The sequence below is a fragment of the Mustela erminea genome, chromosome 13, assembly GCF_009829155.1.
Source record: "Mustela erminea isolate mMusErm1 chromosome 13, mMusErm1.Pri, whole genome shotgun sequence".
In the NCBI taxonomy this organism is placed as follows: domain Eukaryota; kingdom Metazoa; phylum Chordata; class Mammalia; order Carnivora; family Mustelidae; genus Mustela; species Mustela erminea.
Genome location: NC_045626.1, coordinates 78,773,832 through 78,800,584, shown reverse-complemented (window position 1 = coordinate 78,800,584; position 26,753 = coordinate 78,773,832). Strand labels below are relative to the sequence as shown.

At 49.0% G+C, this 26,753-nt stretch overlaps 1 protein-coding gene across 6 annotated transcripts in view; it reads right to left on the bottom strand.

Annotated features, from left to right (window-relative positions):
- Window positions 1–26,753, bottom strand: part of KSR2 (kinase suppressor of ras 2) — a 413,744-nt gene that overhangs the window by 285,780 nt on the left and 101,211 nt on the right. The gene's annotated exons all lie outside the window — the stretch shown is intronic.

The following is a 26,753-nucleotide window of genomic DNA, read 5'->3' as shown; positions in this document are numbered from 1 at the left end:
AACATCCCTCATTGTGTGGGAAATGCAAATCAAATCTACAATAAGATATCAGCTCACAGCTGTTAGAATGGATATTACAAAAAAAGAAAAAAAAAGGTGAGCGATAGCAAATACTGAGCAGGATGTGGAGGAAAGGGACCCTCGTGCATGACTGGTGGGAATGGAAATTGGTGCAGCCACTGTGGAAAACAGCAAGGAAGTCCCTCAAATAATTAAAAATAGAATTACCCTAGGAGCCAGGCTTCCCGTTTCTAAGTATTTATCCAAAGGAGAAGAAACAACTAATTCAAAGAGATACGTGCACCCCTGTGTCCACTCGAGCATTATTCACCACAGCCCAGTTAACCTAAGTATTCATCAATTAATGGGTAAAGAAAATGTGGTAGGTAGATAGAGAGAAGAAATACTATTCGGCCACAAAAAAGAAGGAAATTCTGTCACTTGCCACAACAAGGAAGATCCTTGAGGGCATTATGCTGAGTGAAAGAAGCCCCACGGGGAAAGACAAAAGCCACATATCGTGTGACCTCACTGTGGAGGGAATCCAGACACAGCGGACTTAGGAAGAGGGAGTGGAACGGTGGTGGCCAGGGGCTCGGGGGGTGGGGGCAATGCGGAGAGGTTGGTCAAGGATGGGAACTTCTAGGTACAAGTGACTAAGTTTTTAGATACCTAACGGACAGCGTGGTGACTATAGTTAACAAGCCGTATCATATTCTTGACGGTTGCTATGAGAGGGGAGCTGTGATGTTGTCACCACAGCAACAGGATGACGAGTGGTGACTAAGTGAGGTGAGGGAGGCACTAACTACCCTTACTGTGGTCGGCATCTCCCAACACATCTGCAAATTAAATCATCACATCACACACCTTAAACTTTCACGGGGTCACAGGCCAATGTATAGGTCAACAGAGCTGGGAAAAAAAATGTTACCTGTTTCTTTTTCCTTTTGGTGTGCCGTGAGGAAGGGCACCCAGCCATGTGGCAAAGGCCACGTGTGGAAATTCCACAGAGGACCCAGCTGAGCTTTTAGTCCACCTGCAGACATGTGAGTGGGGCGTCAGCTCTGAGATGTTTCCAGCCCCAGACTCCATGGAGCAGAGACAAGTCAACCTCACCTGTACCCTGTCCCGGTTCCTGATCCTCAAAATCCACCGCACAGTACAACAGTTTCACACCAAGTTCAGAATAATCTGTTACAGAACAGGAACAGTGGGCGCCTGGGTGGCTCAGTGGGTTAAGCCGCTGCCTTCGGCTCAGGTCATGATCTCAGGGTCCTGGGATCAAGTCCCACATCGGGCTCTCTGCTCAGCAGGGTGCCTGCTTCCTCCTCTCTCTGCCTGCCTCTCTGCCTACTTGTGATCTCTCTCTGTCAAATAAATAAAATCTTTTAAAAAAAAAAAAAGAACAGGAACAGTAACATGGGGCAGGCGTCTGAGAACTGGTTTTGTCTTTTCTTAATCATCATGGTAACCTGCGCTCTGAACCATTACACAAGGCAGCACAAAGAAGCCTCTGGATAAACAAAAGGGATACTACTGCCCTCATCCGATGGGCCACAGGGGAGAATGTCCTTTGGCCAAAGGTTCACCCCAGTTCAATTCCTACGTGTGCCAATTTTGATAAGCCGTGGCAGAAATTTCAGAGTCTTTCCATGGAAGTTTCTTTTCCTGTGGAAAAGAAAGTTTGCTGACAAAGAAAAATCCCTTAAGACCTGCTGTCCCTTTGCTTCTGGATTTCTAAACCATTCTTGCAAAACTTCATCAGACTCTGAGCGTGGCATGGGAGATAATGATCTGATTTCTCCCTGCCTCAGACACCCTCCTCAAGTTTCCAAACACGCACGGTGTGGGAAATTAGACAGCTCTAATTAATGACTCAATAAATACAGAAAAAGGAGAGAAGTTGGCCCAACAGTCGCTCCGGATCATACAAATCCATTTCGGCTTCTAGAAAGTTCCCTTCCCACAGCGGGCTCACTGAACTCTCAAGGTGCCCCATTCCAGATCTGAGCCGGGGTTCTCATTAAAGACTCTCTCCCAGGGACTCCTGGGTGGCTCAGTTGGTTGGACGACTGCCTTCAGCTCAGGTCATGATCCCGGAGTCCTGGGATCGAGTCCCGCATCGGGCTCCCAGCTCCATGGGGAGTCTGCTTCTCTCTCTGACCTCCTTGCTCATGCTCTCTCTCACTGTCTCTCTCTCAAATAAATAAATAAAATCTTTAAAAAAAAGAAAAGAAAAGACTCTCTCCCAAACTCCCCTGTCCGTGCGCCAACACTGATGCTGTCCATGATGCCCGGAGTGGATCCCGAGGACTGTGGTGACGGATCAAGAAAGACCCCTTCCCCCCTGTAGAGGCTGGGACCTCACCCAGCTAAGGTCCATTCCTCCAGATGTTCCTTCAAGGAGGGGGTCAAACAGAACAGGGACTAAGGGTGACCACTGGAGTCACATTGCTGGGGCCAAATCCCGGTGCTGCCGTTTGGCCCTGGGAAGCTTCCTTACCCCGACAGAACCTTAATTTCTTCCCCCCTGGAAACCGGGAACCATAAGAGAAGCAGTAGAGTGCTTCAGCGGCTCTGACCACAGGCCGTGAGTGTTTGAGCCTCGCTGTGTGGCCTGGGGAAAGTTGCTGAATCTGTCTGCCTCAGTTTCCCCATCTGTAAAGTGGGAATCATAAAAGTACCCACCACATAAGGTGGTCTATAAGAATTAAGTGAGCTACAATGCAAAAACCACTCACACCAGAGTCTTCACTCCCCCATGCCGTGAAGGGTTGGCTCCTGTGTCGTTAGTGGGCGAATGAGGGGACCGAGCGCCTGGAAATGCTCAGCACAGGGAAGAGGCGTCACACAAATGCTCACAAGCATTGCTGCCTCTGTTGCGGTTCTGAGCCAGCTTTGCTCCTGCTGAAAACGTCCTGTGGCTGGAAGAGGAAACGTTAGAGCAGGGACTGGCTGCGTGATTAGGCAGATCGTGTCCTCAGAGGTGGCTCTCGGTGTCCTCCGGGCACAGGACACCAAGATAAACAGCAGGCAGCGGACTGAGAGGTCCAAACGTCCTGCCCACTGAGAATGGCCCGAGGGACTGAAAATGTTTAGTCTGGAGAAGGGAACCGAAAAGAAGAATGTAAAATACCATTTTCCAAGAAGCAAAAGGCATATTAAGAGTCCCTTTCCAGTCACTCCCTGACCATGGCATCCCTCCAAACCCCCAGCCCAAGAAAGACCAGATCCCATTATAAGCTCTCAATGCTCACGCTGGGGTTAAATCATTATTGACACAGTTAGCGGTTGAATGTCTACCTCCCCCACCAACCTGAGCTGTATGAAGGCAGAGGCCCGGTGAGTCCCATTCACCGCTGAGGTCAGACTGTTTCGCATCAGACCAGTAGAAAGATGAACAGGAAAGGGGCAGAGATCAGGAGGGACAGGGAGGGGGAGGAAGGGACCTAGAAAGACGCCGCGTGGAGTCAGGGGTTGAGGTAGCAGAATTACCAGAGACTGAAAGATGTACTAGGAGGCCAGTTTGAGATTGCTCGAGGACGGACAGTGCACTGCAAGGCAGCCATGGAAGGGGGCTGACTTGTCTGGGAGTGAGCTCCCTGTCATCGTAGGCATTCATGGCAAGTAGCTGCCGACACCAAGCAGGGGTTTAACTTGCATGCATTGAGAAAACACCCACCAAGCATCTTCTATGCGCAGGACCTGCCCTAGCACGTGTCACAGGCACCTCGAGGGGATCCAGAGCTGCTGAGAACATTCTAGACCACAGTTGCAATGAGGACACTTGGGGCTGGCAGGTACGTTCTCATCTTGATTCATGATGATGGTTTCCCTCGTGTATCTATCACAGGTCAAAAATCATTAAATTGTACACTTCGTGCAGTTCATTACATACTGATTATATCTCAATGAAGCTCTTAAAAAATAGACCATCTTGGGCTCCAGTGGGTTAAGCATCCAGTGGGTTAAGGATCCAGGGGTCCTGGGGCTGAGTCTCACATTGGGCCTCTGCTCAGCAGGGAGTCTGCTTCTCCCTCCCCCTCTATTTCTCCCTTTCCCTCTGCTGCTGCTCTCTCTGACAAATAAATAAATAAAATCTTTAAAAAAAAAAAAAAAAGACATCTTTGACACCCGGCAAGCTCAGCCAGTAGAGCATGAAACTCCTGATCTCAGGGCCATGAGTTCGAGCCCCACATTGGGTACAGAGATTACTAAAAAAAAAATAAATAAATAGAACTTTAAAAAATAGACCATCTTTTTAGAAAGTGGAATGACAGTAAATAATATAAGGACACCACAATGCAAAGATGTTCGGGGTGGTGAACATCACCGGAAAGCACAACATAACCAAAAACCAATGGTTATGCAAATTCGCCATATCCACAGGAAGAAACGGAGTGTGGCTATTAAATGTGAGTTTTTTGAGGCGCCTGGGTGGCTCAGTCCTTAAGCGTCTGCCTTCAGCTCAGGTCATGATCCCAGGGTCCCGGGATCGAGCCCCATATCAGGCTCCCTGCTCAGCGGGAAGCCTGCTTCTCCCTCTGCCTCGCCCTCTCCCTGTGTTTGTGTTCCCTCTCTTGCGCACTCTCTCACTCGCTCTCTGTCAAATAAATAAATAAAATCTTTATTTAAATAAATAAAATAAGGGGTGCCTGGGTGGCTCAGTGGGTTAAGCCTCTACCTTCGGCTCAGGTCATGATCCCAGGGTCCTGGGATCGAGCCCCGCATCGGGCTCTCTGCTCAGCGGGGAGCCTGCTTCCCTCTCTCTCTCTGCCTGCCTCTCTGCCTGCTTGTGATCTGTCAGATAAATAAATAAAATCTTTAAAAATAAAAAAAAATAATAAAAAAATAAAATAAAATAAATGTGAGGTTTTCAAATGCTAACTAACGGCATGACCTCTCCTCAAAAAAATAAATAAATAAAATAAGGTGAAGGGAAAAGGACATAAGAGAATTTATATAATTTGATATTGTTCCGATTTTGTTTAAAATGCACTAAAAAACCCCCAAGAATGATCACAATTAAAATGGAATCCTGTGTTACTGGGGTAATTTTGAAAGCATTTTTGAACATCAAAAGGAGCCACCATAAAATGTGAATCTGGACACGATTATGATAGGTGATTTTGGTTTTCTGTCTTCACATGTTTCTTTTCCAGAACTTTTGCCAATAAAAGTGATTTCAGTATCAAAAAGGGAAATAAAGATAACTTTAAAACTATAAATAAAGGGTAGGTAAGGTCTTCTCTCCATATGGGTCCTTGGGGCGGGTGAATTCAGGGGAGCGCTAATGTCCCTTCCAATAGAGGTTTGGGGGCACAGAGGTTGTGAGCAGGACATGGGCATGTGCTGCCTGACACAGATGCCGATTGGATTAGGGCCTGCATCTGTTTCCCTCTAAGTAGATTATGCTTTTCTTGAACCTGCTCCAGTGGGTCCCGGAAATTCAGCCCAGGACAGTCCTGCGGTTCGTTTTCAGAGCTCCCTGGAATATGTTTAAGCATGTAATAAATACATTTAAGTCTAATCAGATAAATCACTAAATCAAATCGTTATCTTGCAATTTGAAAACCAGGCTCTGGCTCCAGATCCCAGGGGCAGGAGGAATAGGAAGAAATGGAAAGGCTTCGGGCAGAGAGCAAGGTCACATTCCTAACCAAGACTATCCAAAGAGAAAGGCAGAGAAGCACAACACCCTGGCCCCTGCCAAACCAGACGCCCGTCAGCCATAGACTGCCCTCAAATTTGCAACAAAACTTGACAGCAGTCAGAGTAAGTGTGAAAAAACATCACGACGCTACCTACAACGTCAGACCTTCTAAGAAACACCAGTGCTGGAGTTCCAGGTGTGGGTCATCTGGTCTACCTCCCTGCCGCAAAGCAAAAGAATGTTCAAGTTCTCAGCCAAGACTACCCTTTTCCCGTCTGAAAACCTGTACTGAGCTTCTGTACTTGAAAACCCTGTAGAGCTAAGACAAAGGGGCAAGAACTCAAGAATCACACAGATCTGAGTCCAGACCCCAGCCTGGCCATGAACTGTGTGTGAGAGCCAGAACAAGCTCAGGTTCCTATGCCTCAGTTTTTTCATCAGTAAAATGGGAATAGTAAAAGAACCTACCTCATAGTGAGTGCTGTGGGTTTAAATAAGATTATACGTAGAAAGCACCTTGCACCATGCTGACACAGAGTAATTAATCCATGTTACTTACTGCTATTGTCTGAATTATCTTTATAGAACTTCTTATTATCTAGTATATTTTCAGGTGAACAGACAATATTCATATATGATATAAGCTCCCTGAGAACATTTTCATTTTATTTTAATAAATATTATCTGAGTCTCTGGAAGAAGTGGTAGGGACATAATGGTGAACAAAGCAGAGATGGTTTTTGGCCTCAGGGCATTCTACAGTATTGTGAAAAAAATGTTAAACTAATAAGCATACAAATATACATGTAACTAAAAACTTAGATGCGTGCCACAAAGAAAAGCAACATAGTATCCCAAGAGAAAATAGAGGGGTGCTCTTTTGAGTTGGGGGGACAGGAAGACTCTCCAGAGGAAAAATCTTGTAAGCCAGAAAGTAGAAGTTCCGTAGGAGTCCGCTAGGGAAAAAGAAAGGACAGAATGCTACAGATGGAGGGCACAACATATGCAAAGGCCCCGAGGGGAGTAAAGCATTCAAAGAACTGAAAAATAAGGTCAGTGTGACTGAAAGGTTTTTGAGTAAGAGAGAAAATAAGGGATGAGACCATTGAGGTAGGCAGGTAGGTGGAGGGTTTTAAGCAGGGAAATCACATGACTCGATTCAGGATTTGAGGAGGTTAATCTGGTTCCAGGTGGAGACAGCAGAGCCATTAGGAAAGCGAGGAAACCAGACAAGAGGCTGCTGCAGCCTTCCAGGAAGGGCTGGAGTCCCGGCCACAGCCACGAGAAGCAGGCAGATTTGACATACATTTCAAAGACAGGATTAACTTGACCTGGGGACACGCAGCATGCGAGGAGAGGGGATAGGGCTGCAGTCAGAATGACTCCCAGATCTGCAACTTAAACAACTAGAAAGATGGTGCCACCCTTTACTAAGAAGAAAAAAAAAATCTAGTGGAAGAACAATTGTGGGTTCTAGAAGATGAGTCCATTCATCTTCTAGATGAATTGGCAGGCAGGGGCCAGAGAAGGCAGGAGTAAAACCAGGAGAGCGTGCTTTCTTGGTAACCGAGAGAAGGGAAAGTTTCCAAAAGGAAAAAGTGGTCAGTTATTTATGCTGCTAGGAGGTCAAGAAAGAGAAAACAGATGTGTCTGACATACAGTAGGTTGTCAATGAACGTCTGTTAGATGCATAGATGGGGCGATGAGTACATAAATGCATATGTGAATGGGTGCATGGGTGAGTGGATCTGTGCACAGACGGATGGGTGCATGGGTGGACAGATGGACAGATGGATGGATGCACGGATGTGCACAAAGATGAATGGACAGGTGCACAGATGTCCGGGTACATGCATAGGTAAACGGATGTATAGAGGCAAGGTTATGCATAGATGGATGGGTGCGTGGATAGGGCACGGAGGTAGTAGCCCCAGCCACAAGAATTCTAGTTAGTTCCTCAAGCAGGAACCACGTCCCCCCTTCATGCAACCATTCCCTCAGTCTAAAGAACTCTCCATGCCCCTTCCTCTCCCCTTCACATTCTTCAAAGCTCGGTTCAAGGGTTACTTCCTCAGACAGACCTTCTCTGACTACTCTACCTAATCTGGCTCTCTCACTACTTTCTTCAAAGTGTTTATCAGGTTTTCAAATCATCTCATTTCTTTGTTTAATGGTTGGCCTCCCTCATTAGACAGTTTGGTCCTCAAGCGCAGGGACCTCGTTCATAATTTCTAAATCTCCAGCACTCAGCAGAGCACCTGGTGCATAAAAGAGACTCTGTGCCCAGAAAATAGATGAGGGGAGACAAATGGATGAGCAGGTGAATGCAGAGGTGGGCAAAGAGGTAGATGAGTGGGTGGATGGAAGATGGGCGGGTGAGTAAATAGAGAGGTAGAGGGGTAGATTGGGGGATTGGGGGGATGAATGGATGGATGGAGAGACATGTGGATGGATGGATGGATGAACATTTGGATGGATGAGTGGATAAGTGAGTGGATGTGTGGATGGATGGGTGGATGGATGGATGGATGGATGGATGGATGGTCGGATGGATGGATGGATGGATGGATGAATGGATGGATATATGAATGGATGGATGGACAGACGGATGGATGGATGGACGGATGGACGGACGGATGGATGATGGATGGATGGATGAACAGACGGATGGATGGATGGATGGACGGACAGACGGATGGATGATGGATGGATGGATGGATGGACGGATGGATGGATGGACGGATGGATGGATGGACGGACGGATAGATGGATGGATGGATAGGTGAATGGATGGATATATGGAGGGATGGATGGATGGATGAATGGATGGATGGATGGGTGGATGATGGATGGATGGATGGATGGATGGACAGATGGACGGACGGATGGATGATGGATGGATGGATGGACGGACGGATGGATGGATGGACGGACAGATGGATGGACGGACGGACGGATGGATGATGGATGGATGGATGGATGGACGGATGGATGGACGGATGGATGGATAGGTGAATGGACGGATATATGGAGGGATGGATGGATGGATGGATGAATGGATGGATGGATGGGTGGATGTGGATGGATATATGGATGGATAGGTAGATAACTGGGTATATGGATGGATGGGTGGATGGAGCAAAGGAGAGGACAAAAGAAAGAAGGGTGGCTGAGAGAGGGAGAATGGATAAATGATTAAATAAATGAATGCACCCCGCTCCCTTCCAACTTATGCTCAGAACACTTGCCCCCTTGACCTGGTCTCCCTCTACCTGTGCTCAGCCACCCGCTGACAAAGACCACAGTGTTCACAAAGAAGATTCACAACCCCTCCAGGTGCTAAAGGACTTAAATTCTCTCTCTGCGAAGGCCATGGCAATTCTCCTCTGCAGCCTTAGCCAGAGCTGTGGGAACATCCCATCCCTGGGGGGCTGACATTAGTCTGCTTCTGCTTTCCTGTCATAAATAAGCAAGGTAGGGTCAGGCTACCAGGCACCAGGAAGGAGGAAAAAGGGAGATTTTAAGAGACAAGGAGGGGGAAAAAAAAACCCACTCTAATAGGCAAACAAACAACAACAACGAAAGCATTTTTAAAATACACTGCCTCCTAGGGAAGGAGTCAAGCACCCCACTCTCAAAAAATATTCAGAAGATGACAAGCGAGAGACACATAAAATCTAAAGGGTGACCTCTATGAATCACTGCCTGACATTAGCAGAAGCAGGTATTAGCATTTGGCAAGATCTTTTTAAAAATACACACACACACACACGGAACTGATTAAAGTATCAGGGCTCCCATTTTCTTAGGGAAAGTAGCTCTCTCTTTTACAGATCTGTTCTCAGGAGCCCTGAACTCTACTTGTGACTTCAAGAAGTCATTACAAAGCCTAGAGGAGGAAGAAAGAGAATCAACCTCTGTATTTGTGAACGAGAGAAAGGGCAAGGCTTAATTAAGATCCCAGACACTGGAGTCCGTTAACCAGCTTTAAGGCTTAGTTTCTTATTTATGTACCCCTGGCCATGGCTTAACTATAAGCCTCAGTTTTCTCATCTGTTAAATAGGGATGATAATAATACTTATCACAGGGGCAACTGGGTGGCCCAGTGGGTTAAGCCTCTGCCGTTGGCTCAGGTCATGTTATCAGGGTCCTGGGATCGAGTCCCTCATCGGGCTCTCTGCTCAGCAGGAAGCCTGCTTCTCCCTCTCCCACTACCCCTGCTTGTGTTCCCTTTCTCGCTGTCTCTCTCTGTCAAATAAATAAAATCTTTTAAAAATAAATAAATAAATATTTATCACATAAACTCATAGCAAGCAGTAAATTAGAGAATCCGTGGATTGTGTCACTGTGGGTCAATGTTGGCTGTTATTAATGTTATCATAATACTTACAAAGCCCTTTGTACACACCAGTGCCTTATAATTCATTAAATCCTCATAACAACCCCGTGAGGTACTAGGAGTACTCTCCTCATTTCATAGAAGGAAAGATAGAGGTGCAGAGAGGTTAAGGTACTTGCACAAGGCCCCCCAGCTGGTAGGTGGCAGAGTTCATTCTCTAACCTCAGCCGATGGATGCAGGGTCTATGCTCTTAGCTCCTGCGTTATGCTTACGTATGACCCTCCCACAGCCCAGTTTGATTAACCCCTCCCCAAGCCAGAATCTCATATGATCTCTCCAACCTCCTCCTACTGAGATAATATGCAGCTGGTATTCATACTGTTCATACTGTTCCCATTTTACAGACCTGAACCCTGAGGAGCAGAGCAGCTCAGGACTCTTGTGTTAACTCTAGGAGCTATCACCAAAGTCCATGAGGCCAGGTCTGTGTTCACTCTTGTGTTCCCTGAGCCTAGCACAGTGCCTGGCACAGAGGAAGTCCTCAGGAAGTATCCCCAATACCAACAGTTTCCTTAAACAGCATTTCCCAAAGCCTGCTTCATAAGACTCTTGTCTCAACATATGCACAGGGGAACCAGAAAGCCAGAGCCAAGTCCAAGTGGAATCATGCTGTTCTAAGTAAAATCATAGCACACAGCAAAGTACAAATTATACCAAGCAGCCCTACAGGAAAGAAACCTGTTGAGTGTTGTTGGTTTTTGTTTGTTTTTTTTAAGTAAAACCCCTAATATCATTTAGAAAACGCTTCCCTGGACAGTTATTTAATTACTAAACCACATTACTGAATGCTTACTATATACCAAGCATTTGCTTTATATATACTACAATTCACTGAATTCTTAAAAGAACCCCAAGAAGTGAATGTTACAAGTATCCCCATTTCACAGATGAGGAAGCACAAATCTCCTCCAAACCTCATTATCAAAGCAAATGTGCAAACCGTGCATCCACCCTTATGGCCAAGCTGTCCTGAGTTACAAGGACAGTCAGCATCCAAGGTCAACTAATTCCAATCTTGCCAGCTCTGGGACCTCTCAGCCCTGACCTCAAGCCCTCAAAGGGCATCCAGAATCCAGACCACATTGCTGTCCCTCTGGAACTTGTCCAGACATTCTATGGAAGGCACCAGACTGCACATCCTTTTCCCCTGGCCAGTCTCCTCACTGCCATCTGCACTCTATTGTGATAGCAGAAACTGTGCCTTGGATAATTCTAGTGGTAACATTTCCATTGGCCTCAGAAGGCAAGGAGAAAATTCCAAAAAGAAGTCATTCTGAAGGGCCTTGGGAGACCTCTGAGACATTTGAGATGGGTATAAAAGTGGAAAGCCAACCTGAATCCGGATTGGTCAGCTCCAAAGCTACCTGCAGATGAAGTGACCTTGGGGCGCACCCCTCCCCCATCTAATGAATCCCATCAACTGCCCCTAAGCTGTGGTTTGGAGCTAATCACCATGGAATCAACACAGGAAGTCATCACTCCTGTTCATAGAGTGCTCCTCATGTGGCCCCTCTATGTCGCTAACCCCACCTCCCTCCCTCATCCCCCAAACCCTCCTCCAGGTTGACATCCACTTCCTGAGCTGGTCTTGTTTCATCACAGCTACACACCTCACTGCAGGATATTCCCATACCTGGGAGGTCATGGCCCCCCAGCTTTCAGGTAACTTCCCATTTTTATACCCATCTCAAATGTCCCCTCCTCCATGAAGGCTTCCCCAGCTCTCTCCTGTACTCAACCTCTGAAACATTGCCTGCCTCCTCCTTTAAGTCACCACTGCAGTCAAGACGGTCCTCTGCCCTACTGCTTTGCAATAATTCCTCAAAGACAAGTAATACTCCTTGTATGTAACATGGAACTTGGCACGAAGAAAAGTGTTTCCTAAATGCGTGATGAATGAATAAGTCAAAGAGCCTCCTTGTTTACAAGCATCAGCAGCAGAAACACCATAGTGGATCACAGCCATGGACTAGAACAAAGGCTGGGAGATGCTCTCTGTATAGGACAAGACAGCAATCATTTCAACTTGGGAGCCAAACGGCCTCTGTTGCAACTTAGCTCTGCCCTTACAGAGTAAAAGCAGCCTCAGTCTCCACATAAGTGAGCAGGTATGGCTTCGTCCCAATAAAAGTTCATTTTAAAAAGCAGGTAACTGACCAGATTCAGCCTGCAGGTCACAGTTTATCAACCCATGAATTAGATTATTTAATTAATAAATTAGATTATTTAATACAACTCAAAGTGGCATAAAGAAGATAGGCTCATCCTTAGCAAGTCATTCTCTTTCGAAGAGATCTGGGCCTGGCGGGAAGAGGACAGAAGGAGAGAAGGAAGGAGGGTTTGCCAGCTCCAAAGAAAGCCTGAATAGTTTCTGGATGATTAAAAAGATTTTCTTGGAATTCCCTGAGACCTCAAGCTTCAAACCCTTGAGGTGGCCATGAAAATAAGATCTAAATAAACTACGAGCTAATGACAGAGTCCTCCGAAGAGACAAAGTTGACTTCACAGACTTCAGATGACAGAGGATATGGGTGTCATGTGGGTTTTATTACCATGTTTTTCCGTTACGACCAATACTGTCATTCCCATTGATAAATTCTGCCCTGACCGATGGCTTAGGAAAGAAAGAAAACAGAAGAGAAAATTAGCTCAAGGGAAAAACCGAACTCGAAGGAAATTTAATTAAATAAATAGATTTCTTGACTGTAAAAGAAAAGAGATGTGACATGTCCACAAATCCAACTTCCTCCTGTCTCTAGGGGAACCGGCGGAGCATGAAAACTCCAAATATTTGCCCCAGAGCAAGAAACTCCCTGATATTATTGTCAACATGCCCCTAGCCACGTTAAATCACATCTGCCCAGACAGAACTTGTTCTGTTTTGCTCTTTCTTTCCCTTCCCAACAAATGCACTTGGAAAGAAAGTTGGGGTCGTTTTGTAGCTCCTTTCGTAGCTCCTCCTACTTTTGGGCTGACAATCTCTCTCCACCAACACTGGCTTTGTCTTTCCTTGGGTGGCAAGCATCACATCCACCTGGGGCATCTCACTAGAGGCAGGCAAGGGACCCCTCTTCTCCGCCTCCCTGAGATCGCAGCACGTGGCTTTGGTGGCTGTATTTCTTTCTTCGTCTATAAATTGGGGCCGTGAACGCCAGGCACTTAATTCACACGGAAGACAGCGTGCAAAAATGAAATGGCATCGAAAGAGAAGGCAAGTCACCCTTACAGGACTGCCGGAAGCATTAAATAAGATCAGACGGGTGAAGACACTGAACAGTAGCCATAATTTAGCTCCATCATAACAGCAACAAGGACCAGCTATCCAGCAGCCACAGTAAGTCTGTGCCAGCCACTGTGCCTTGCATATTCGATCTCATTTCGTCCTCACAGCAAACTGAGAAGCAGAAAGAGAGGACTACAAAATTTCCACACCAGAACTGAGGTCACAGAGAGATCAGAGACTCTTCCAGGGCCACAAAGCAGGGGGAATCTCTCACATGAGGCTGGGAATACAGTAGGTGTTTAATAAATGCTGGTTAGAGCTGAGTACACACACGTGAACTGCACACTAAAATATCACTGTGTGTTGGCTGCCACCACCTCTCTCAATGGCTCCCTGGCAATTAGAGGCTCAAGGACTTTATTTCAACCCAGAGAGACCCTGTATCTTCTTTCCTAATGGTCCCGATGACTTTGAGGCTACAGAGCCAGCTGTCATGGCCCCTCCAATTCTCAGCACTGGACAGCTGCCAAAGCACGTTTGGGACCTCACCCTGCTCTGCCCTCACCAAGGATCCAGCAGGAAAGGAAAACAAGAATTTTGATTCTCTTTTTTAAAGGGAGAAACCAGAGAGCTCGAGCGATGTGACTTCCTTTGGTGAGCCAGGAAGCCAGCACAAGTGATCCGAGGCAAGTTTCAGGACCGAGTCCAGGATCCTCTACCCTGAGCTGTTCCCCCCGCCCCCAGGACACTGAGCCCACAGCCCCAGTCTGCGAGGAGGCTGGTGGGTCAGAGAGAGCCAGGGACATTCTGGGGCCCCCCGGAGCCATTAAACCCACAGAGCAGGTGGCCAGTGGTGTCCACACTGACCTTTGTCCCTGCTCAGCTGCATCCCCTGCCTGCTTGGTCACTCCTTCTCCAGCTTGCTAACCCTCGGGCAGTCCCTGCTCACACAGTCCTTCCTCTGAAGCCTCACCCAAATGCCCAGCCTCATCCCCACCATGCAGATGGGGACACCAAGGGCTGGAGGAGCCAACAGACTTCCCAAGGTTCCAAGCAGGTCAGGGGCAGGAGCCCAGAGTCTGAGACAAGGACCATGTGCGGCAAAGCCAGCACTTAGTGGGATGGTGCTTGTTTTGTGACTACAGATCCAAGGTCAGGGCAGCAGCTGCCTGAAATCCAAGGCAGGACTCTCCTGCAGACCTTGACCCCTGACGTCACTTCTCCCTCCAGACCCACCTGCTGAGTGGCTCTGGTACCGTCTACTCACAGGGCCTCAGACTCCCCACCAGCATGACCTGGACATGGGCCAGCAAATCGCCGCCACACAATGGCTCATGTCCCCCGTGGCCATGCGGTGAGGTCCACGGGCTTTCTGTCACCAGACCTCGGGTTACTTCTGCAGAGCACCTGGGTTCTCAGTAAGTGCCATCCCCTTCCTTTCTCGCCTTCAGAGCCTCGGGGTGTGGTGTAAAGCAGCGGTCACCCTCCAAACCCCCAAGGGCGAGGCTGACTTCATGACTTGTCTAAGCTGTGCCTCCTCGTGCAAATCCACCCTCCTCGCTGAAGACTGCCTCCTCCCTTTTTAACGACAACAGGGCAGCCCCAACCTTACAGAGTCTTGATAAGCATAAAGGGAGGCCACACTTGGACAGTCCCCACACACAATGGGTCTACCGTCACAAAGGCAGGGAAGGGGTAAAAACCTCTTTTCCACATGCATTGGCACCATGAATATTTGGAAAAATCCACAAGACACCAAGCCCTCCCTTCATAGAGAAACCCCTGCTCTCCTCCACTCCAACACATCTGGCCCTAGCCTGCTGTCGTAATGTCCGTGTGCCCAAATTTCAGTGTCTTGTCATAGAAGTGGCTTGAACCAGGAACCCGAAGGGCACTGCTGAATAAAGCCCAGGGTCAGAGGTTATAAGGAATCCCACTTAAATTCCTCTTTTGTCTTCTGGTCTTTGGTACAAGGACCAAAGGAAATCGGATGTAGTTGGGTAATGTTCTGGCATTTTCTCTGCATATTACCTTCTTTTGAAAGAAACAAAGAAAAGAGATAGGCATGCCTTCCCCCAGAATGTGTATGTTACGGGCTTCAGCACTGAAGGTGTACAGACAGCTTTTACAACACAAAATGGTCCAAAAAGATATTGAAAGAAAAAAAGCAAGTCCAGAAAGATATTGCAGGGGGCCGGGCAGGGAGAATTTTTGAGCTGTGATCATTTGAAAGAAAGCACGTCCAGCAGATTTGAGAGTCAGCATTTGGAGGGCAAGAAAACAAAATCATTAGCCCAAGAAGCGAGCAAGGAGTCCAAACACAGCCCGTCCCCTTGGAACCAAACGTAGCCCGTCCTTCCTCTAGAAAGTGCCCCTGAACTCGCTTGGCTACATTCGGGTCTTCCCCCTGGGCCCTCTCACCTTCCCCCCATGCTTCCCTGTCTGTGACAAAAGGTCATACTACTATCGTGGGTTGAGTTCTTCCTGCAGCATCTGAGCGAGACTAGGAAGCAGGAGGAGGCCCACAGCCTCTGCTACAAGCAGAAACGAGCAAAGGTGCAGAGTAGTTTCTTATGTTTAAAGAATCCAGAGAAGATGCCACCAGTTGATATGGGAGCTTGATACAATCATAATGAACCGTAATACCAACTAGAGACACGGTGAGAGCCGGAGAGCTGTCTACGAGGACGGGGACCTGGTTATTGCTGTCATTTTGCCTGCCAGAGGAGAAAGTCAAACGTCAGACATGGGTGGAATCACTGAGGAAGGATTTTATTGACCATCCTTCCTGCCCCCCGAGCATCTTACAGACCAGGACACCAGGCTCAGCCGGGCCATGTGGCTAGTCCAGACTCCCAGAGCTGGAGAAGTCGGGGCAGGGCTAATCCAGGCATCCGGCCTCCCCCCACCCCCAACCCCAGAACAATGTCCGCTCCTGTCCCCTTTCACAGAATCTTTCCTCAAGGAAAAAGATGATCGGGAGCTGTTTACCTGCAAAACTCAAGTTGTAACAAGGTCCCTGGGATGAGAGGGGGAGATTGTGTGTGTGTGTGTGTGTGTGTGTGTGTGTGTGTGTGTGTGTTTGCGTGCGTGCGTGTGCGAGGGAAGAAGCCACATCAAAACTCCTAGCTTTCATCTGGTTCCTGTAACTGTGACTAAGAGCCCCTGGGAAAACCTTGCTCTGGGCTTGATAAGCTAAAGCCCAACTCTCAACTCAATTATGGTTTTCTGTGCGTTTACAGACCCTCAGTCCGTAAAATCTCCTGGCTTTCATCTGGCCTCAGAATACTTAAGTTGTCATCATCCGAGCCAGAACATCATCAAGGCAGTGGTGTTCAACCGGGAACCTTTGACAAGGTCTAGAGGCATGTTTGATTTCACAGCTGAATTGGGGGGTTGGGGGGGGTTGGAGGGATGCTACTGACATCTGGTGGTTAGAGGCTACAGGTGCCACCAAATGCATGGACAGCCCACGCCATGAAGAATTATCCATCCCCAAACGTCAACAAAACCCCGACCCAGCCCTGTCCATGTTATGATTGCCAAGATCTCCTTCCGGGGGGCCTGAGATCTGGTGAGGTCCAATGTCATCAACAGACAATGATTACATTCTTAAGCACGGCTCCCCCACCCCCTAAGCCTCGAGGCCATGCTCAGTGAGGAAGGGCCACATGTAAACCCACAGATCCCCTGCCTAAAAGCCCCGAAGTCTAGAAGCTTGCTCACTTTGGGGGGATAAATATAGTCCCGTGGTTCTATAAAAGACAATGGGAACTTCTCCAACCTTCCAAATATGTTAAAGGAAGACTGTGATTGTTACCTTTTTTTTTCTGCTCCAAGATACTAAAAAGGTTGCAAAGCCCCACTCCATGGAGTACCAGCTCCGTCCAATTCAGGGGCTCCACCCAAGTACTGGCAAAACCCTCAGCTGCCCCCACCCATCACAGCCTCGGCCGCACCAGCTCTGGGGCCCCATGGCCATTCAGCTCCCGAGGAACCTGCCTTCCCAAAGGAGGCTGGAAGCAGAACAGGAGAACAGGGAGAGAAACCTTTGACTCGGCCCATTCATTTGGGTCGTAGGATTTCCAACTCATTCCAGCCAAAAGAACTAAAGAAAGGTCCTGCTCGCACAGGGGGAAGCAGACCCAGACAGAGGCGAAAGCGTACAGCATCTCTCTCATTCCTCGTGATGACACCAAATGGTTAGGAACTTTGATGTCTGTTTCAAAGACAGGCTCTGATGGGAGAAGGGGCTGGACCGGGTTCCCTACTGCCTGGGGTCTCCCATGCCAACGGCCGTGTCTCTTATGTATGTGCCCCCGTGGCGGGCTCGTGCAAATGGGAAGATGCCGATTTTAAATCTGGCTGCTTCTCTTCTTAGCCTTTCCTCCGGGAAGGCTCCTGCCACAGGAGTCACCCCAAGTCTGGCCCCAAGCTCTTTCACGATGTCTCCCGAAGAAAGGAAGCCACCGTCTCTCTGAGCTGCCTTTGCATCTCTGCCCGCTACTATCTGGAGCCTGCTTTTCAAGGTTGCTCGTTTTCTTTTCTTAATTGGTCTTGCAGCCTGGCGGGGAGACCAGCGAGCGAGCGACAATAACATGAGCCTCGCAGGGAGGTGAGTGGCGGCAAGACCCCCATCTGAGCCAACTGGAGGTGGGCAGGAACCCCAAGCCTGCTTAGAGGCTGTGTAACAAGAAAAAGCTGAGCAGAAGGAAGATTATCAGACAGCGCCTCCTGGTGGCCATCAGGAATCATCGGCACAAAGTGGCCCAGGGCAGCATGGTGCGTCCAGGGCAATAAACAGAGGGAAGAAAAAGTATCCAGGGGTTTGCAGCCCACCGGCATCTGGACGCTAACTGCTAGGGTTTAAAAAGCAAAACTCCAGCCCTGCCTCTCAACCCCTCCACCCTCCATGACCATGAAGGCGGAAGGCCTCTAGAAGGGAGAGCTTGAAAAACAATGTCAGCCTCAGTCACTGAGGGCGTCCTCGTATCGGATTACCAAGCCTGTCCGCCTCCTTTCTCCTCCACAAAGTACCAGACAGCGAAGGGAAAAAACAAAAGCGCTAAAGAAAGAAAATGATCAGATGATAGAACTAAACTGAGCTCTGTGCCCAAGGACGGGCTGACGCGGAGGCTGGAGGTGGCAACAGGTCCTCGGGTGGCTGGGGGAAGGGCGGCCATTTGGAGTTTCCTTTTTTAAGTGAGGGGTGAAGTCAGGAGGGAGATGGGGAGCCTGAGGCAGCCCCATGCTCAGAACCCCACTGGGGTAGTGGGTCGCTTCGCAAAATACTAGTTGCACGGCAACTCCAGAGATAAGGGGCTGTGGTCCCCCCCCTGCCCCCAGAGAACCCACAGTCTGGCGGGGACAGACCAGAAAGGTCAGCACACAGGACACTGCGAGATGAAAGTGAATCCTCTGGATGAGACCGGCATGGGTTTGAGGCCAGGCAGGCTCCATCATGTCCTAGCTGTGTGACCCTGGGCAAGTTACTTAACCTCTCTAGACGGGCTCTTTATTCCTTCCCTTAAGCACACAGTATTGTAAGGAATCAAAAGTCGGCAGCTCCCTGTACACGCCGTACCACTGTGCAAATAGTAATTCACTCTTAGGACTGAGATCACCAGGGACAACACCCTCCTGTCCCCCGGGACCTCTCTGCTTACTTATTCCCCTCTTCCCTCTTTACATCAGCCTGAGATCTCATCTGATTTTGACCACGCATGCCTTTGTTTGAGGAGACACTCATCTCTCGCCTGCTCTTTTGCAGCAAGGGATGACCAAACTCTTTCTGTAAAAAGTCAGAGAGTGAATATTTTAGGTTTTCTCGGCCATACCCTGCCATATTGCTCAGCGCCGCTCCTGTAGGATGAAAACAGCCATGGACAATGCAGAAACGAATGGACACGGCGGTGTTCCAATAAAGCTTTATTTACAAAAGCAGACAGAGGGCAGAATTTGGCCGTGGGCTGTTGGCGCACCTCCGTCTTAGAGAGAACGCTCTCTTATTATCTGCTCATCTCTCTACCCCGTGAGCCTGTCACTGACATAGAGACAGAAACTGTCTTCTGCTCACTTCTCTCTCCTAGGGCAAATCTAAAAATGCTTCCACCTTCCACTCCAAGGGCACAGTTCCCATGATTAAATTATGACAGTTCATTTGTTTATTAATTCATTCGATGACACTTTTGCCACCGTGATGAGTACATCACAGAAAACTAAAGAAGCCGTGTGGCTGTGTGGCCGGTGTGGCCGGTGGAGCTCAGGTCCTGGCCGCTGCTGGCGGCCAGATCCCCCCTGCCTTGTGACTTTTTTCTATCATCTGAAAATTGATAGGGACTAAGAGTCCCTATCCCCTGGGGAAGTTCCTTTTTTTTTTTTTTAAAAATATTTATTTATTTATTTATTTTAGAGAGACAGAGCGTGCACACGTGTGCAGGCAGGGAGAGAGGCAGAGGGAGAGGAAGAGAATCCCAAGCAGACCCCCTGCTAAGCATGGGACCTGACGCCAGGCTCAATCTCATGACCTTGGGATCACAACCCCGAGATCACCACCTGATCCAAAACCAAGAGTAGGATGCCCAACCGACTGAGCCACCCAGGTGCCCCTGTCTGGGGGAAGTTCTGAAGCGTAAGTGAAGTTTTCCTTAAAATTAGGATAATACCTGATACACAGTATGCTTTTAATATGTTATTATTTTTGTTGTTACTAAGAGATGGTGCCTGTGATGTTAGCAATCTATCATCTGATCTGGGAGGTTTCTATATCAAAACAATTGCGAGGGGTGCCTGGGTGGCTCAGTGGATTAAGCCGCTGCCTTCGGCTCAGGTCATGATCTCAGGGTCCTGGGATCGAGCCCCGCATCGGACTCTCTGCTCAGCGGGGAGCCTGCTTCCTCCTCTCTCTGCCTGCCTCTCTGCCTACTTGTGATCTCTCTCTGTCAAATAAATAAATAAAATCTTTAAAAAAAAAAAAAAAACTGCGAGATAACTGCCAAGATGAGATCAGGGGCAATCAAGGCAGGCTTCCTGGCAGTGGTGGCATTTAAGCTGTGTCTTGCTCAAAGCATCATTAGGAGTTGCTAAGCCATGGGAAGGTTTACTTCAAAACAGGCAGGCAGGAGGTTTTCTCTTTTGAACAGATGCAAGGAACAGGATGCCTGGGTGGCTCAGTCAGTTAAGTGTCTGCCTTTGGCCTAGGTCACGATCCCAGAATCCTGGGATCAAGTGCCTCTTTAGGCTTCCTGCTCAGTGCAGAGTCTGTTTCTCTGCCCCTCCCCAGCTCATGCTCTCTCTTCTCTCTCTCTCTCTCGCTCACTCATTCTCTCTCTCTCTCAAATAAATAAATAAAATCTTTAAAAGAAGAAGAAGTGGGGTTTAATAAGTAGATGAAATCATCAAAGTCTGTAGGGTCCAAACATTGAGCCCCATCAGGCACCAGCAGCCGAGAGGAACGTATGGCAAGAGAGACAGATTCGAGTAGTTTCTTCCCTTCGATTTTGTTTTTCTTTGAAGTTATACAACTATTTGTATCTTGCCCAGAAAGACAGAAAATGCAGACAAGCAAAAGAGAAATAATAATCACCCCCATCTAAGACAACTATGCTGAGTATCCAAGTGTATCTCCTTCTAGAATTGTCTTCTATGTATCCGTTTTTAAAACACTAGGTAACCTGAAGGGGCACCTGGGTGGTTCAGTGGGTTAAGCCTCTGCCTTGGGCTCAGGTCATGATCTCAGGGTCCTGGGATCGAGCCCCGCATTGGGCTCTCTACTCAGAGAGGAGCCTGCTTCGCCCCCTCCCTCTGTCTGCCTCTCTGCCTGCTTGTGATCTCTCTCTCTCTCTGTCAAACAAATAAATAATCTTTTTTAAAAAATTAAAAATAAATAAAAACGAGGTAACCTGAAAATTTGGTCAAAACTGTGCCATTTTGGGGGGCATCTGTGGGGCTCAGGCAGTTAAGCATTCAACCCTTGGTTTCAACTCAGGTTGTGATCTCAGGGTCCTGGGACCCCGCGGTGTCAGCCCCTCTTTCAGCGGGACATCTGCATGAGAGTTCTCTCTCTCCCTCCGCCCCTTCCCCGCCTCGCTCTTTCACACTGTCTCTCTCCTAAATTAAATACATAGACTCTTAAAAAAACAAGACAAAACAAAAACAAACAAAAACCCAGTGCCTTTTCTCCCCCCTTCCCCAGACAGTAGCTGGAGCGCTTGTCATACAAGACTCTGTCGGTATTCTGGAAAATAATTGAACAACACAAAAGGCCACCTGAGTGCAAAACCTAACTGTAATGAACTGGAACTATCTCCTTGTTTCCAGTAATGCTGTGTCAGAGTACTGAGGCATTTGCGGGTCGTGGCGGGGTGGGGGGTCAGGCGGAGCGGGTGCGGGGGGGGGGGCAAATTTGGTTCCAAATAATACCACCACCTGAGAACACTCCTCTCCACTCCCCTACCCTCCCTACATTTACTGCACTTTTCACATATAATCACATACCCAGGGATCAGAAACCCACTCTGTCCCAGGACCAGTGCTAAGAATAGGGCAGAAAGCCTTGCTGGGAGAAGGGGGGCCCTCCCAGGGCTGCAAGGCTCCGGGGACTTCTGACCCTCCACACCCACCTCAGGGCAATGTCCCAGCTCTGCAGCTCTGGGATTTGACCTGGAGGGGCTATGTGGCCCCCCATCAGCATTCCCAAATACCCCACAGTAGAAGGGGCTCGGCGCCGAGCGGCAGGAACAAGTGCTGCTGTTCCAACTCTGGCTCTGCGGCAAGTCGGAGTGGCCTTCTGCTGGCCTCAGTTTTCCCACCTGTGAAATGGGTGTTCACCCCGGTCGGCCCACCACCCACACGTCCGTGAGGATCGAACAGGATCATCTGCAGCCCGGGGGCTTCTTACAACTGAACGTGCTCTGTGAATGTGCAATGCGCTTGTCATTTAGTATTGACATACACGCTCTAAAAAATGTCTTTTTCTCTTGTTTCTGGTTACAGCTGCTCCACCCCTGTGAGCCCCACAGAGGGCTGAGCACTCCAGCTGAGTGAATGGAAATATATGGACTCCCCCTGCCAAGGTTAAGGAGAAAGCCATCCCCACCCACAACCGGGCTTCCAGCCCTGGCTCTGACACACTCCTGGGTGACCCTGGCCAAGGAGGCTAACTCTCTGGGCTTCAGTTTTCTTACCAGTAAATAGAAAAAATAAGCATCTAAACCTCATGAGGTTGTTGAAAGCATTAAATGAGCCAGTGCGGCTGGTCAATTAACCGGCACATCATTGCTCTCAGTAAGAACCCAAGCGGTATCTGCTCTTACTATGATCACGGGCCACCATCAATCACTTAATCGCTCAGCGACTACTTTCTACTCGACAGTTCTGAGCCAGGCTCTGGAACCGTGCTGTCACAGTAGTTCTCAAAGTGGTGTCCCCAGACCCGTGGCAGCAGCAGAAACGGGAACTTCTTAAAAATACAGGTGCCTGGGGTGCCTGGGTGGCTCAGATGGTTAAGTGTCTGCCTTCAGCTCAGGTCATGATCCCAGGGTCCTGGGATCAAGTCCCGCATAGGGCTCCCTGCTCATCGGGAAGCCTGCTTCTCCCTCTCCCTCTCCTGAGGCTTGTGTTCCCTCTCTCGCTGTCTCTCTCTCTCTCTCTGTCATATAAATAAATAAAACCTTAAAAAAAAAAAATACGGGTGCCTGGGTGCGTCCCCAGACCAGCTGAAACAGAAATTCCGAGGGCCCTACTGGGGATTCTGGTGGACATTCAGCTTTGAGATCCACTGTTCTGGCAAGGAGTAGAGAAACAAACCAATAGATAAACAAATAGGAACCCTGAAGAAAATAAACAGCATAATGGGATTATGAGTGGCTGAGGTGGACGTGGGATGCTCCGGGAAGGTGGCATTTCAACAGAGACCAAAATGACAAGGAACCAGCCACCAACAACATTCCAGGCAGAAAGGATGGCCTGTGCAAAGGCCCTGAGGGCAGGCTTTTCAAGAAAAGCAATTAGGTCAGGGTAGCTGGTGTGATAAGCTAATGAAGACATCTGAAGATGGACCAACCGGGAGCCTGGGGGAAGGAGCTGGGGTCTGATTCTCAAATGGAACCGTCAGTTTGGGTCCGATTTCTGCTCATCCGGTTTAGTGGACACAGAAGCCACGATAATCAAACAGTGCAGCCCCTGCCGACTACACAGTTCAAGTTCAGTCTCAGTTCTGTGACCAATTCTTCTGCTCTGTTACCTCCCAGGTGCAGGGAATTCAGACAGGGAGGACCGTGGCTCAGATCAGAGAGGCCAGCCGGGAGCCAGGTTCCCTTTGTTCTCACTGGGGGATTCCTACAAAAGCCAGAGCTGACCGCATGAAGTGGCACGGGGGTTTAAGAGAGGGGCCAAAGGTGGCCAGCAAGAAAAGAAAAGTAGCAGCTATATCGGGAAGAGCAGATGAAGCCCTGGACCAGTTTCTCAGCGGGGCTTCTGCTTCCCCGGCTACAAGGCAAAGGCCAGGGGCAGGATGGGTGGGGGGCTGACTTAAAAAAATAATAATAAAGATAATCAGAGCCAGCCATGTCCTAGGCATGCAATCTGTCAGACATCAGGCTAAGCGTTTATTGATTAACTCATTTCTTTTCTGGTAACAGCGCCGAAGGAAGATACTACCATTTTACAGATGAGAAAAGTAAGGTGGAGCTAAACAGGGAGAGTTGAGGCCAAGCCCAAGGGAGGCAGGACAAAGGCATGAAGAAGGAAGAAGGGAGATTGACCAATGGATTGAAACTTGCCCCAAACCAGCTCCGTTCACCCTTGACTTAAGAGTCCAATGAAATCAAATCAAGACAATTCCCTTAAAACCCCTCCGACAGCCTCCTACTCTGCTTCAAAGAAACCCGAGCTTCTTGCCATGGTCCTGAAGCCCCCGAGAAGCTGGTCCTGTCTGCCTCCGCTCCCCTGACCTGCCATCCTGCTGCCCCCGCTCCCTGATCTATACTAGTGTGTTGTCAGCCTGGCGAGATTCGGGCACCTGTGTTTCCAAAATCCTGTCTCTGTAGAGTCCCAGGTTAGAGCTGTCCAATGTACAAAATTTGGGACATGCAGGAAGCAGCAGCTATGAGGCTCTGAGACGTGGGTTAGGGACAACAGGGGACAGATGCAGAGGTGCTGGTCTGGCTTCTCCATCGTCATTCCCACTCTGGGGCCAACTTCTCATCCTGACGGTGGGCCTTGGTGACCACACTGACCTCAAATCCAACACCAGACTCGTCCCTGCAAACCCACAGAAGCAACAGCTCCAAAGAAACAACCACCTTCCATGAGCGTCTCCTCTAGTCCCTCTTCTTGGTTTCCCTGCAACAGATGGACGTGCTGGCTTCCAGAGGATTCCAACAACCCAGGCTGGCTTACCCACATTAGGGCAGGTTAGAGACCTTTCTCTGAGTCCTCAGTCTCCCCTTATGAACTTCTGCTTCCCCAGTTCTTCCTTCAGTTGTATAAGGTCTGTATGCCTAGGATAAATTCATTTTCCCCTTATACTCACAGCGGTTCTCCCCTCCAACTGACCCTCACTGATACAGTTACCAGCAGAAGGAACACTGTACCTGTTCCAGAACTAGCTTCTGAGATACCTGACAGCTTCCCCTTTCTCCCTCTTAGAACGCTTATTATTGCTATAAGAAACCCAAGCCACACGGAAAGGCAGTATGTGGGTGCCCCCACAGACAGCCTGAACTGAGCTCCCCCTCAACAGCCAGTGCCAACTGCCGTCCGGGTACGTGCGCCATCTTGAATGTCCCAGTCCAGTCAAGCCATGATGCGTGGTACTAAGGATCGACCCCGCTGAGCCCAGGCAACCCCGACAATCACGAGAGAAAACAAAGCATTGGTTGTTTTAAGCCACTGAGTTTTGGAGTCAGCTGTCACCCAGCAAAGAATCACCAGAGCACACGCCATGGTTCAGCTGTGAGAGCCTTCTTTCGGCTTCTTCAGAAAGCTCTGGAGACTGGCATGACCCACTTGCTCTCCTCAGAAGGCGCTCTCCCTGCTCTTCTCATGGCTGGTAAACCTTCTTGTCATTCAAGGCTTAGTTTAAATGTCACCTTCTCAGCGATGCCCGCTGGGATGGTCTGACGTGGCTAAGCCGGAGTCCCCAGGTACTCCATCCAGCATTAATCTGTGGGTTGCTTTACAGGTATTTTGTGGATGTGATTAAAGTCCCTAATCAGCTGACTTTAAATCAGGAGTATTACCCTCCATAATCTGGACGGGCCTGATTCAATCCTTCAAAAAGCATTAAGAGCCGAACAAAGGCAGCCGGCTCTTCCCGATGGGCGGGCCCACCCTCCCCAACAATAAGGCGATCCCCGCCCTAATCTCTTAATACATTTATCCTCCTGGGTCTGCTTTACTGGTAAACTCTGAATGACACCCCCACTGCGACCATCCCATCAAAGAGAGATACCCAGTCACTCCCCTGTCACCATATTTTAATTCTCCGCATAAAGCTGATCACCATTTGTCATTTTTCTTATCATTTTTCTCAACGTAGTCTAGAGCGGCACCATCCTAATAGAACCTTCTGCGGTGATGGGAATGCCCCAGGATTCTGCTTCCCCCGTAGGGTACCCACTAGCCCCATGCAACCATGGACCACTAGAAAGGAAGCTGGTAAGATGGACGAAGTGAATTTTTTATCTTATTTCATTTTCATGGGTATCACATGAATCTAGCAGCCGCTCGACTGGGCAGTGCAGGTCTAGAATGCAAAGTCCATGGGAGCTGAAAGCATGTCCAGCTCTCACTGTGTCCCCGTCTCCCATGGTGACCGAGACAGGAAGTCAGATCGTTGCTCACGGAGTGAACGAATGAGGCGTTGGTAAGGTTGCATTAAGTTTCTATCACTTGCCCCGGAGAGACCCAACATGGCGCTCCGTGTGTGGAAGGGGTTCCTGAGAACCCACAGCTCGGGGCCGGAGAGTGTACCAAGATGGGAAGAGAGGACCTCAGCGCTGGAACATAACAGACCCTGCAGGCTTTGGGAGGGGCCCTGCTCTCCCTCGCCCTACCCAGTCTTCCCAAAGTTAGAAGCAGCTGGAACAATAGGGCAATCAAGACCGCTCTTACTCTTTGTTCTATCAAAGGAAGGCTGCGGTGAAGGCAGGGCTCTAGTGGGCTGCGCTGAATACCCCAACAGGGAAGGAGAGAGAGAGAGAGCACGAGTGCGCTCGAGCGAGCCTGGGCTTCGAGGCTATTTCGGGGCCATTCTGCACCCTGTCCTTTCTCCTGGCTGCCAGTGTCCCCCGGCCAGGCAGGAGGAGCCGGAGAGCGCCTGGCCGAAGGCCCTGAGAGGCCCCCGGGGTCCGGGGCTACCTGCCTGCTCTTGGCACCCTGGCCTCCTCTCCGGCCCCGGGAGGAGGGACAGAAGCAGAAACATGTTCTTCTTTAGCCCAGAAGGCTGGCCTACAGCCTGCAGAGCTGCGA